The 13,535-nt window shown below is 40.7% G+C and overlaps 1 protein-coding gene across 11 annotated transcripts in view; it reads left to right on the top strand.

Annotated features, from left to right (window-relative positions):
* Hivep2 (HIVEP zinc finger 2) overlaps window positions 1–13,535 on the top strand; it is a 192,413-nt gene that overhangs the window by 133,364 nt on the left and 45,514 nt on the right. The window lies entirely within an intron of this gene.

The following is a 13,535-nucleotide window of genomic DNA, read 5'->3' as shown; positions in this document are numbered from 1 at the left end:
ATAGTAGAAAGAAATTCTACTGTATAAATCTGTAACACATTTTCATTATCAATTCATCAGTTGATCTAGGGTCATTCTAAGTTTTTTCCTTTTTTGAATAGAAGAGCAATAAACATGATTATTCGAATTTTCCTGTAGTTGAGTCCTTTAGGTCTCTGTCCAGAAATGTCACAGCTGGGTTACATAGTGGTTCTACTCTTCTACTCTTATATGTGTTTTTGTTGTTTTGTTTTTTGTTGTTATTTTGCTTTCTTGCTGTTTTGTTTTTAGAATGGTTTCCATAATGGCTGCACCTGTTTATGTTCCTTTTTTTTTTTTACCATAGCTTCACTATCATCTATTTTCTTTGTAATTAAAAGAAAAAGACGTATGAATATGCATGTTTTGCCTGCATGTATGTTTGTGTAGCATGTGCATATCTGGTACCCATGCAGACTAAAAGAGGGCATCAGATCCCCTGGAACTGGAGGTACGAACAGTTGTGAGCCACTGTGTTGGTTCTAGGAGTTAAACTGAGGTCATCTAGAAGAACAGTAAGTGCCCTTAACCTCTGAGTCATATCTCTACTTCCATCATGTTTTTCTTGATTATAGATTTTCTGGTTGTGGTGAGATGGAATCTCGGCTTAGTTTTTAATTTTAATTTGTATTTTCTTAAAGCCTAAAGATCTTTAACACTCTTAAAAATATTTATCGGTTATTTGTGTGGTTTTAAAAAATAATTATCTGTTCATTTCCTTAGCTTATTTATTGATGGGCAGGGTGTGTGTATGTGTGTGTGTCTGAGCGTTCAGCTTTTGCAATTCTTTTTATATTTTAGCTACTACCACTGTGTCTGAAGTATAGATGGCAAAGATTTTCAACTTTCTGTAGGACACCTGTTTATTTTATTGTAGAGAACTTTGTAGTGTCATTCATTCACATTTGTCTATCCTAAGGATTAGTTTATATTCGAGTCCTTTCAGAAAATTCTTGCCTGTACTAATATTTTGAAGTGTTTTTAGTTTTCCTCTATCAGTTTCAACATTTAAGGTTTCAAAATAAAGTCTTACTCTTATTTATAATTGACTATGAGAGAAAAGGTCTGATGTCATTCCTATGCTAATGGATACTCCACTTGGCCAGCACCATTTGTTGAATAGGCTATCCTTTTTCCAGTGTGTATATTTGACATCTTTATCAAACCAGAAGAGAGGAAAAAAGCAGCTTTTAAAGAAGAGCAAGTGGAGAGAGTAATGAAGCACTGTGACAGGACAGTGGAAAGAGGATAACTTGGGGTCAAAGGGCAGAGTAGGCCCCTGTGGGTATCAACCCACCCTGGCACCCTCTTTGTTAACAGCTCACTCTATTTGAGCTAGTTGGGGAGTTCTGGTCATCTTTCTCAATGCTGCCCTGCAATACTGCCCCAGCTCACACAGCTGCAGTAGGATCCACTCTAACATATGAACTTTTAGAGGACACTCACACCACAGTTGAGCTGCAGCAGGCACAGGCTTTAACTGTAGGTTTGGAGTGGGCCAGGTCTTTTAGCTGTTCCCTTGAGTTAGTTTCTGTTATATTTGCAAGTTCATTAATTCTGTGATTTGTAATCTTCCATTGATATCTAATTTTCTGTTGTTCATTTTTCTTGTCTTGACTTTTGAGGAGTTCCTGTTGGTATAGTCTGGGTTTTTGTTATACCCTATCATCATTACTTAACATGTCTATTGTTTACTCTCTTGACTGTTTGAACTCTAATTAAAGTAATTATCATATCCTTTGCTGCTAATTCTGTCTTCACGGTCATTCCTGGGGACAATTGTGATAGCTTGATTTCCCTGTTCCCCAGGAATGTGAATCTTCTTTTTACATTTCTTTTCATAATTGAAATTTTGAGGTCAAAATTTTACCTTGTTGAGTACTCAAAACTTTTGCATTCCTTAAAGTCCTTTGCAGCTTTTTGTGGGGTAGAGTTCAGATATGTGGAAACAACTTGTTTCTTTCATAGGCAACATTTTGCCATGGGGTCGCTTCCTCCGCTATCAGGGCAAGACACCTCACAGTATTCACCCAACTCATGCCTCATGTATTATGAGCTTTTCTGCCCTGGCTTATAGAAGCAGAAAATAGTCTAGCCCTCTATGAACACTGGGCATTGCTCTTAATATTTTTAGGCCATTCTTCCTGTAGCAACAGTTCCCTAGACAGTGAACTCCTTCGAGTTCATTCTGTAGAATGCTCTTCTCCCTGGTACTTGGCTTTATGTTTTTTTGAGCTTCAGTCTTAGAAGCCCTCCATAAGTGGAGGTCACAGGTCTCAACTTAAATGCCCCATTCTATACTGTGGCTGTTCTTTCCATGTCCATGCTTCCTTGTCCCCAGGTGACTTACCATCCCCAAGAGGTTGTTTCCTTTTTCTACCTTTATTGTTGTTCCTACGCAAAAACAGAAGTCAGGCTTCTCTGACTCCATGCTGCTGGGAGACTGAAGCAGAGCCTATTTTGTCATTATTTATATGTTTATATATTATCTGTTAATTTGAAAAATTCAGGATTCTGTTAAAAATGGCTAAATATAGATTTTAACTTAACGTACACACCCAAGCCTGGCAGCTATGAAATCAGTGTGGAGAGAATGTGTTAGAAAACATTTTCATTCTGTTGATGTAAGAACTGTTCTTTCCCCATACCTACCTCCACTTTGTAAGATTTTAACCTAAAAGTCAGATTACTTAAATTCAGTTCCTAAATTGTGACACCTGAAAACAATAGCTCTTTTTTTCTAGTTCCAATCTGACATTCTTCAACTTGGCTACATCCTATGGCCAGGAAGCTTATAACATGTAAGAAACTTTAGCCATTGCACAAAATGCTTGGGTTTTGTGCAAATACAAATGCCATAGTTTGGACAAATCACCTACTTATCCCTATTTCTGTGAAGCTGGGTTTCTTACATGGATCTTTAGTGATCATTTCGACTTCAATAACCTTTCTGCATCTGCAGCAGAGGGACTCACATGTTGCATTTTTAATGACTTGTCTTACAATTGCTTCTGAGGTCATTCCATGATGGAATGCTTTCTTCCCCCACTTCCCTCCCTCCCTTTCTCCCTCCTACTCTCTCTCTTCCCTCTTCCCTGTCTCTCTCTCTCACACGAACACACATGAGAACACATGTTTTCCAGAGAATGTTTTGATTTGCTTTCTTCAAAGATAATAACATTTGCTTACACAGGCAGCCAGGCACTTGAGTCTTACTGGGGGCTGGGTCAGTATAAACTTTTCTTGACAGAGGGTGTGTGTGCCACTTACACTGACAGGAAGGCATGAAGACTGAGAAAGGATTGCGGAAAAATTCCTGAGAGGTAGTGCTCTCATCGACCAATGTTAAATATTAATGTTGAGAGGAGAGACCACCCTCTTTCTTCCTTGCTGTTTTTTTTTTTTTTCAATCTCCTTGGAACACCATGAACAGGTTCTGTAACCTTATCTCTTGTGTCATATGTTGTCTCTTTGTCTATAAATCAACACATCCTGAACATTCCTTTCTGCATCATGACAGTTGCATCAGGATTCCTAACTGGAAGCATGGGAAAATAACTGGAGTCCCAAATATGTAGACTATGCCTGTATGTTATTACTGAATTAACTTTTCACCATGGTTTTAAAAAAAGACACTCAAATTATTATATATGTAGTAATTAAAAATTTTATCTTAAAGTTTACTTTTAACTGGCCTCATAAATGATAATTATGATTACTATCATTATATAGTGATAAATAATTTCCAGAAACTGTTAGGTTATTGATTTAGCTAATTCTCAACCACACAATACCCTGAATGATAGGCATTGCTATCCCACAGGGTGTGGGGCTGGGAGGCATGAGGAAATGAGCCTAGAGAGGGCATGCTGTTTCTGTAAGCTCATAGCTTGAGTAAGCTGCAGAGCTGATGTTCCAGTGTGAGTTTATCTGACAGTGGGACTCTTCTCCCCTACATGACTGACAGTGAATCTGCTAAAGAGACTTGTATACAGGGACTTGAGTCCCTGTATAATGAAATACTAAGAATCCCCCGTTGAGAGCCAGGTGTTTGTCAAATAGTGTTGTAGGGATGGTAGGTTGCTGAGAACAGTAAATGTGACCTTGGAGATGCCCAAGGAAACTACTGTTTCATGGTAGGGAGTGTGCTCAGCCTTGAAAGGGTAGACTCAGGGCCTTCAAGAGTGGAGTCCTGAATAAGGAGTAATACCTGATGGCCTTGCTTATCTCTGGCAAAATGATAAAGGTCAAACCTGAAAACGTGGTTGGGAAGCTAACTTTGGCAATGGGTACAGCCTCGGCTGTGGCCACTAACTGCATTGAGCTAAGTCAGCAGTTCTCAATCCGTGGGTTGCAACCTGCTTGGGGGTCAAACAACCCCTTCACAAGGATCATCAGAAAACATAGATATTTACATTATGACTCATAAAAGTAGCAAAATTACAGTTCTGAAGTAACAATGAAATAGTTTTATGGCTGGGGGTCACCACACACGAGGACTGCATTAAGGATCTTGGCCTTAGGAAGGTTGAGAACCGTTGTGCTAAGCAGCATGTGTCTTTCCTCGGTCCACCATTCTGCTTTTAAATATTTTAAGCATGTATTATGTGAGCTCTTGGATTTGGGGAGGGGTACACAAAGACAAATATAATTTGCCTTCCATCTATTTTTAATAAGAAAAGAAAATGCTATATTCCTGTATTCATAAAAAAGATGGAATGTGGAGTTTCCTGATAAAACAGAAATGTGCTATAGCACATTGACGAGGGAATGGTTATTAACATCAGAAGGATTTACACACTCAACTTCTCCTCAGTCCGTCTATCATACTCGTCCATCCAGCTGCCACGCAGGCAACATACACAGGCACAGCATTCGTTATGCACCAGGTTTCATGAAGTATCTAGCACATAAACTGGCTCTTATGTCCATGTTGTTCTTAATAGATCGTGATGGTCATGAAAAAGAAAATAAACACAGCCCATGGCCTGCATCAAGGCACAAGGAGAGGAAAGCCTTTTTGCACTTGAGAACAATGCATAAGCCAATTTTCTGTCACTGCAGCATCTAGAGTAGAATGTAGAAGACTCGGTTGGCTGGGCAGGAAACAGTGCTAGCATACCATCAGGGGTAGGGCCGGGCTGTAGAACTTCTGTGAGAAATGGGGGCACTCACTGAAAGATTTTGAGCAGAAAAGTGAACACATTAGTGGTTTGGCTTTAGAAAAGCCACATGATTGAAAGAACAACATGGATGAAGAGTCAATCTATGAAGTTAACCTGAATTATTCTGATAGTTTCACTAAGACTTTTGACTCTATGGAGCGACTAGTCAGCATTTATGTGACTTTTTAAAAAAAGGATTTATTTTCATTATTGTAAAGTGTGTGTGTGTGTGTGTGTGTGTGTGTGTGTGTGTGTGTTTGCCTATAGGGGTCAGAGGCATCAGATCCACCTGAGTCTGGAGTTACAGGCAGTTGTGAGCTCCTAGTATAGGTTCTAGGAACTGAAACCAGGTCTTCTGCAAGAGCAGTACTCACTCTCAACTAGCCCAGAAGTTTTTCAACCTGTGGGTCATGACCCCTTTGAGAGGTCAAAAGACTCTTCTCAGTGTATCTTTGTGGAAAAAAAAGCAAGGTTAGTTCATGTCATTTCAATGTGCAAGGATGTTTGTAGGACAACGTCAAGACACAGTTTGACATGTGTCTATGAGACATCTTGCTTTGTGTGCACTGATGGGCCCCAATGCAAATAAAGTGTAGGATGCAGTCAAAGCATGTAAACTGAAGGTAAATTTGATTAAATTAAACATGAAGGGAAGTTGGCCCTAGCTGACCTTTCTGGCCCATGGTTCTGTACCTTAGCCAAGTTAATTTTGCCTACCTCCTAGCCCTTGCCAGCTCTTGGCCATTGCTGTATTGTTCCACCACCTGGGTAGCTTTTTCCTCCAATCTCTGCCTTTTTGAGTCTTCCTGAGTCAGCTTGTCAAGGCCTGTATTTAACATCAGTGTCCTTTGTTGAGCCATCCTTGATTACTGCAAGCAGAAATATATATGTGAATGATTCTTGTAGTTCTTGTCTAGAGTAAGATCTGGGGCTTTGTGGTGCTATGTACCTGCTTCCAGTGCTAGCTCCTTAGAACTATTGTGACTGCAGAACATTATTTAACACCATAAACCTTAGTTAAAATCTGGGGACAATCCCATTTACTTCCAGAATTATTTTCATAATTAAATGAGATGATGTAATCAAAATTTAAGCATGATATTACCAAATTGTATGTGTCCAGGAAATATTAAATTTTTTCTTCTCTGAAAATACATTCTGAGGCCGTATTCTCTTGTTTATCTTTGTAGGCTCTAGCCTACCACTTTCTGTGAAAGAGGCTATCTTAGTTCGTGGAACACAACAAATATTCCATATATGTGTATATACCTAAATGTGGTTTCTGAACTGGAGAATGAAGTGTGAATGAAATGGCTTTATACCAAATGCAACTTCAGGCTTTAGTTATAAAGGGTAGTTATAAAGGATAGCCCCAGGAGGGTGTGTTCTGAATAAGATGCACCTCCAGAGAGTCTCTTTGTGGAGAACTCAGTCTCTATTTGGCAAGTCTCTTTGTCGAGAACTCAGCTCTATTTGGCAAGCCCTGGTGGAGAGCAAAGGAAACAGGCTCTCATGGCCTGTCCACTCCCCTCTTCACTGGAGATGAAGAGCAAGGCCTGCGGAAAGATTCCTGTGTTAGGTGGAGGAAGTTCTGGCACCTAACCACAGTGTTCTCAGAGGGTGGCTGGAATGTCAGGCAGGGAGTATCTTGAGAAGGACATGTTCTTCCTTCTTGCTTCCCTTGCTTTCCGTGAGAAGCACAGGCTGTCCCCTTTGTGCAGGGACCAGCTAAAAAGAGTGGCCCAGGGTTATGCACCTTGTGCTTCTGGGCCCCTAGGCTTTTTAAGGCCATTCACTGACCTGACCAGTCCACTCTGCTTATGGCCGTTTCATCTCATCAGGAATATACTTGGAGTTTAATTCATTTTAAAAAGCAAATAACCTCACTGTCTAGCATTCTACTAGTGTGCTGCTAAAGGATTTTGTGTACTATATTTTTGTTCTACTAATTTTTGGACAAGGGAAACATTTTTAGTAGGTGGATGTGATGGAGTCCATCTGGAAGGATTCATCTTGTTAAAGTTGGTTCAAAATAAGCGTGTGGAATTGTGTATGGGAATCTCTCCACACGAAGGTGGGACCACCACATATTCAGGCACACGTCGCTCTTTTGCTGCTTTGTTTTCTTTCCCCCAGACTATCTTTGGAATATTGAGCTTGTATGTCAGAGTACCCAGCTTAGACAGAGTACCCAGCTTAGAGTAAAACACTTTTTTTAACCTTTTTGCTTGATCCCTTAAACAAAGGTCACTAGAGAGAGAGTGTGTGATCCTTTTCATAGTCACCTCACTCAGAAATGAGCCACGGCTTTTAAGCCAGTACCATTTCTTCTTCACCGGATTCACACTGAGGTCATAAACTCATTCGCCATTTGATTCCTGGCCACCGCTCTTCCTGTTTCTTCACAAAGCCCCTGTCCATGTCTTCATTACCTGCCTTGGCCCTGAAGAAAGGAGCTGTGACGCTTCATTTCTGACACTTATCTCAGGATCGGGCTAGGTCAGGGAAGCATGAACGTCCCTGCGCTGCTCACCCTACAGCCTCTGTGTTTGTGAGCCCATTGGTCTGTTTTAGCACCTGTGCAATATTTTTATTTTTTATTTTTTTGGTCTGAAAATTTGTAAAACTGACCAGGTCACACCATGTGTGATATTCATTTATAGTCATTCACACGTCCTCTGAGCTCTTTGCTACTAAGGCATGGCTGTTAAGGCTGTGAGCAAACTCTTCCAATTAAAATGCATGCATGTTGGATAAAAATAAATTGGCGTTATGCTTCCATGTACAATTAAAGTCTGAGCTTGAGTTCTGATGCACCATGTCATGCAAAACTGGATATAAGAATTAAAAGAAATTGGAGAAGCAGCTAAACTAGCTCTTGATATTCCTGCCTTAGGGATCTTCCAGTGATGAAGTTGAAACCATTATGACTTTATTGGGTTTGTTAAAGGGGAGAAAGTTTGTGTTCTTTCTGTCTTTCAGGAATTGGGAGAAGTATTCCCATAAGCAGGATGTCTATGAAGGCGTAAGAAGAGGGGGCCCTTTAGGCAACTTGGGAAAGCTATCCTGGTCTTTCATGCAGGAAGAAAAGCATCTGGCTTTTTTCTTTGTTCTGTCTTGGTGAAGCTGCACAGCTGTGGGGTCAGGGAAACCGCAGAGCTTCTGTTCAGTCTAAGCATCTGTGTCCACGTGAGCCCGGAAAGGTTGACTTCTACTCGTTCCCTGAGGGTTTGTGTGTGTGTCTATACATAATGGGGGATATTTTCCTCCCAGTTGTTGGTTGTAACCATGAAAATGACAAACAGCAATTGCTTCACAGTTTAAGCCTAAGTCTTTGTGCCCACATAGTAAAAGAGAAGTCTTTTCTCCCTGCAGCCCTCTTCTTCAACTAATTATATGCCTTGCCTGTGCAACTGTGATTATTTCACCAGTTTTTTCAAAACCTCTCTTTAAAATATAGTCAGAAAAATGGCAGAAATGAACCTATTTTGAGAGCTTGTGTGGTGAAGCAAATTTCACCAAAGGAAAGAGATCTTCTGGATTGGAACCTGAATGATACCATTTCATCTCTTGTAAGTTCAAGTAATGGTGACTTATTGGCAATGCACCCCAGTTTCCTACTGGACCTGAAACATACACTTGATAGATTTCTTTTATTACAAATTAAATGTACTGAAATTTTGACCTGGTCAAATGATGGATTTTTTTTTAACCACAAAATTTTCCATGTGCACATTTTCTGTGATGCCCTTGGAAGACCACAAGTCACCCTTGCTATTTGTAAGTGATTTTGTGTCAAACAAACATTTTGGATGTCATTTTCATCCACATACTTGATCAAGTTTTTAGCTTAGTTGGTTTTAAAATCACATATTTATTAAAACATCAGAATCAAGGTTTTAGATTGCAGTATCATGCTCAGCTACAGAAACATGGTAGGATTCTACTGTGTTTTAAAAGATGTAAATTTTCAAAGTAAATTACACAGATGGTGGCCTCCACCCTGCTCTCTACCTTTTCTTAAAACACTGCCAGTAAGTGTCATTGTCATGACTGGCATTCCCTTATTAGGGGATGATTCTGTTTTGGAAACTTTAGACTTTGCTTATAATGCTCTCTTTCTGTGTGTTTTGGCAATGTTGACTTTCATCCTTAAAACTGAGCTTAAAGATACTAGGAAAAGGCATACAATGTTTTGTAAAATTAAGAGAATTGGAGCTGTAAACATTTTTGTAACATGTTTCTTTTTTTCTTTTCCTATTATTACTTCATGACCACAGCTAAGATAAATCCATGCACTCATACACGAGAGAGCATCTTTTAGCCTTTTGTTGTGACAGAGATGCTGGCTGACTGTTTGCCAGGCCTGTGCCCTGTCCCCTGGGCTTGCAGACTGCAGCTCCTGAGCTCACTGCTGTTGGAGGAACCACACTGGTCCCTGGAATGTGGATAGAAGTCCTGTGATAAACTTCCTGCCTGATTCCTAAAACTCGCCAAATGTCTCTCCCTGTTTCTGCCTTCTGCCAGCTTGAATCATTGATGGGGATTGGGACTTTTATTACAGGAAGTAAGACCCTAAATTTGAAGGATACTTGATTTTCAAATTACCCCCAGGATAGAGCTATCCATGTATCAGGACATGCTTTCCAAGCTGCTATTACGAATAGGCTATTGGGCACTTCTTTTGTCTCCAACAACTAGCAGCATATTAACAAATACAGACAGGATCCCTGCCTCCCAGGCTTCACACTCTGCTATCTGAGCTCAGTGTGTCATGGTGTTATGTGCCACTAGGAAATTGGTGTCTTCCCTTGTGGAATCAGAGGATAAGGTTGGAGAAAAGCTCTGGCAAGAGAGAATGTGCTCAGGATGCTTACATAGGAATAACCTGGCAAGTCCCCAAAGTGGACATGAGATTTCAGGACTCAGGTGAAGAAGTTAAGTTGAGCACAAAGATCGGCAATGAGATGTCTCTAAAACTGTGACTCAGGAGTGTGCAAAGTCAGCATTCAGAGCTTCCGGTGAATGCTGTTCCTGTCATTTTAGGATCATTTTCATACCCACTCATGTATCGCTTCATGGTGGAGCACGAAATGAAGAGGTGTGCTTTCAGCTGACTTCGTTGTATAAACATTATAGTGTATCCTTCCATAAACAGCCCCTCCCCCCGGATGTGTCTGGGCAAGGTGAGCTGCTGTGGCCACCTCTATAGACTGAGTCATCATTGATGGGGCCATCTTTATGTGGCACATAGATTGGCTTTATAGTAGCCAAGGTTAGCACAGCAGGGAGGATTGTACCTGGTTTTAAATGAGGAGGCCCTGTCAGCGGAAGTGACTAAGGATACATAAAATGGAGAACAGAATCAGTGAACTTTCAGGGGTGTCAGCAATCACCAGAAACACTAGGGGGTGTAGACTGAAAAAGAACTGGCTTTGACCACTATCCCTGGCCTTCCTCTCTCTGTGGCCCCTGGTCTTACCTAACCTTCTCAAGGGAGAATTGTCAGATATAAAGCAATGTGACCTCTGCCCTGACTTGCTTAATTGGTGTTCTTTTTCACACCACCACTGCACCTACTACTACTGGGCGTTTTTGTGGGCTTCCTTGTTGCCACTTGTTTTGGATCCCCCCCTGCAAGGCATCATGCATGGTGAGGTCCCGGAGGGAGGGTCTGTTTTTCCTGATCTGAACCAGCATCAGGACAGCCTGCAAAAGTGAGTAGGGATGCTGGGCCCACCCTGTGACATCTGTAGCCAGGAGTGGCTGCTAAGCCTTCATGAAGAAGGGCATTTCCAGTTTTAGAAAACCGAATGGCTGTACCAGTTTACATTCCCACCAGCAGTGGAGGAGGGTTCCCCTTTCTCCACAACCTCTCCAGCATGTGTTATCCCTTGAGTTTTTCATCTTGGCCATTCTGATGGGTGTAAGGTGATATCTCAGGGTCGTTTTGATTTGTATTTCCCTGATGGCTAATGAGGATGAACATTTCTTTAAGTGTTTTTCTGCCATTCGATATTCTTCTGTCCAGAATTCTCTATTTAGCTCTGTTCCCCATTTTTTAATTGGATTACTTGGTTTGCTGCTTTTCAGCTTCTTTAGTTCTTTGTATATACTGGATATTAGTCCTCTGTCAGATAAAGGGTTAGTGAAGATTCTTTCCCAATCTGTAGGCAGTTGTTTTGTTTTGATGACGGTATCCTTTGCTTTACAGAAACTTTTCAGTTTCATGAGGTCCCATTTATTGATTGTTGCTCTTAGAGCCTGTGCTGTTGGTGTTCTGTTCAGGAAGTTGTCTCCTGTGCCAATGAGTTCTAGGCTGTTCCCCACTTTTTTTTCCAATTGATTTAGGGTATCTGGTTTTATGTTGAGGTCCTTGATCCACTTTGACTTTAGTTTTGTGCAGGGTGATAAATATGGATCTATTTTCATTTTTCTGCATGTAGACATCCAGTTGGTCCAGCACCATTTGTTGAAGATGCTGTCTTTTTTCCATTGAATGGATTTGGCTTCTTTGTCAAATATCGAGTATTCATAGGTGTGTGGATTTATTTCTGGGTCTTCTATGCGGTTCCATTGATCCTCCTTTCTGTTTCTATGCCAATACCATGCAGTTTTTATTACTCTTACCCTGTAGTACAGCTTGAGATCAGGGATGGAGATACCTCCAGATGATCTGTTGTTGTACAGGATCGTTTTGGAGATTCTAGGTTTTTTGTTTCTCCATATAAAGCTGAGAATCTTTTTTTCAAGGTCTGTGAAGAACTGAGTTGGTATTTTGATGGGAATTGCATTGAATCTGTAGATTGCTTTTGGCAGTATGGCCATTTTCACAATGTTAATCCTACCAATCCATGAGCACGGGAGATCTTTCCATCTTCTGATATCTTCTTCGATTTCTTTCTTCAGAGACTTGAAGTTTTTCTCAAACAGGTCTTTCACTTGCTTGGTTAGAGTTACACCAAGGTACTTTATGTTATTAGTGGATATTGTGAAGAGTGTTGTTTCCCTAATTTCTTTCTCAGCCTTTTTGTCTTTGGTATATAGGAGGGCTTCTGATTTTTTTGAGTTGATTTTGTATCCTGCCATTTTGCTGAAGGTACAACCACTCTGGAAAGCTATCTGGAGCTTTCTAAGACAATTAGGAATAGTGCTTCCTCAAGACCCAGCTATACCACTGCTAGGTATATACCCAAAGTTCGTTCAAGTACACAAAAGGGATACTTGCTCAACCATGTTTATAGCAACTTTATTTGTAATAGCCAGAACCTGGAAACAACCCAGATGTCCATCAACGGAGGAATGGGTACAGAAATTGTGGTATTTTTACACAATGGAATACTACTCAGCAGTCAAAAAGGAGGAAATCATGAAATTTGCAGGCAAATGGTGGGACCTAGAAAAGATCATTCTGAGTGAAATATCCCAGAAGGAGAAAGACAAACATGGGATATACTCACTTATATAGACCTATAAGACACGATAAACATAATGAAATCTATACACCTAAAAAAGATAATCAATTGAGTGGACATGGGGTAAGATGATCAATCCTCGTTTAGAAAGACAGATGGGATGTGCATTGAACGTATGACAGGAGTCTACTGAGCGCATCTGAAAGACTCTAACTAGCAGAGTTTTCAAAGCAAAGACTCATGACCAAACCTTTGGCAGAGTACAGGGAATCATATGAAAGAAGGGGAGTTAGTCTGTTGGGGAAAGGATAGGAGCTCCACAAGGACCAAATATATCTGGGCACAGGGTCTTTTCTGAGACAGACATTCAACCAAGGACCATGTATGGTTATAACCTAGAACCTCCACTCAGATGTAGCCTGTGGTAGCTCAGTAACCAATTGGTTTCCCAAAGTGAGGGGAACAAGGACTATTTCTAACAGGAACTCAATGACTGGCTCTTTGGTCTCCCCACCCCCGAAGGGAGGAGCAGTCCTGTTAGGCCACAAAGGAGGCCTTTGCAGCCAGTCCTGAAGATACCTGATAAAACAGGATCAGATGAATGGGGAGGAGGTCCCCCATCTCAGTGGACTTGGAAAGGGGCACGGTGGAGATGAGGGAGGGAGGGAGGGACTGGATGGGAATGAGGGATAGGGACACGGCTGGGATACAGAGTTAATAAAATGTAACTGATAAAAAAATAATAATAATAAAATAAAATAAAGAAAAAAAAGAAAAAACAAATAATGTGCTGATAACAAGTCATCAATAAAGTTATTTTAAAACTAACAAACAAACAAACAAACAAAGAAAACCGAATGGCTCCTTGGTATTATTTCCATAGACATAAATTCTTTCCATGCATTCAGGGAAATTTCTCTTTCTGAGCTTCCCAATT

This window comes from Meriones unguiculatus, chromosome 3, assembly GCF_030254825.1.
Source record: "Meriones unguiculatus strain TT.TT164.6M chromosome 3, Bangor_MerUng_6.1, whole genome shotgun sequence".
Taxonomy (NCBI): Eukaryota; Metazoa; Chordata; class Mammalia; order Rodentia; family Muridae; genus Meriones; species Meriones unguiculatus.
This window is presented reverse-complemented; position numbering and strand designations above follow the sequence as displayed.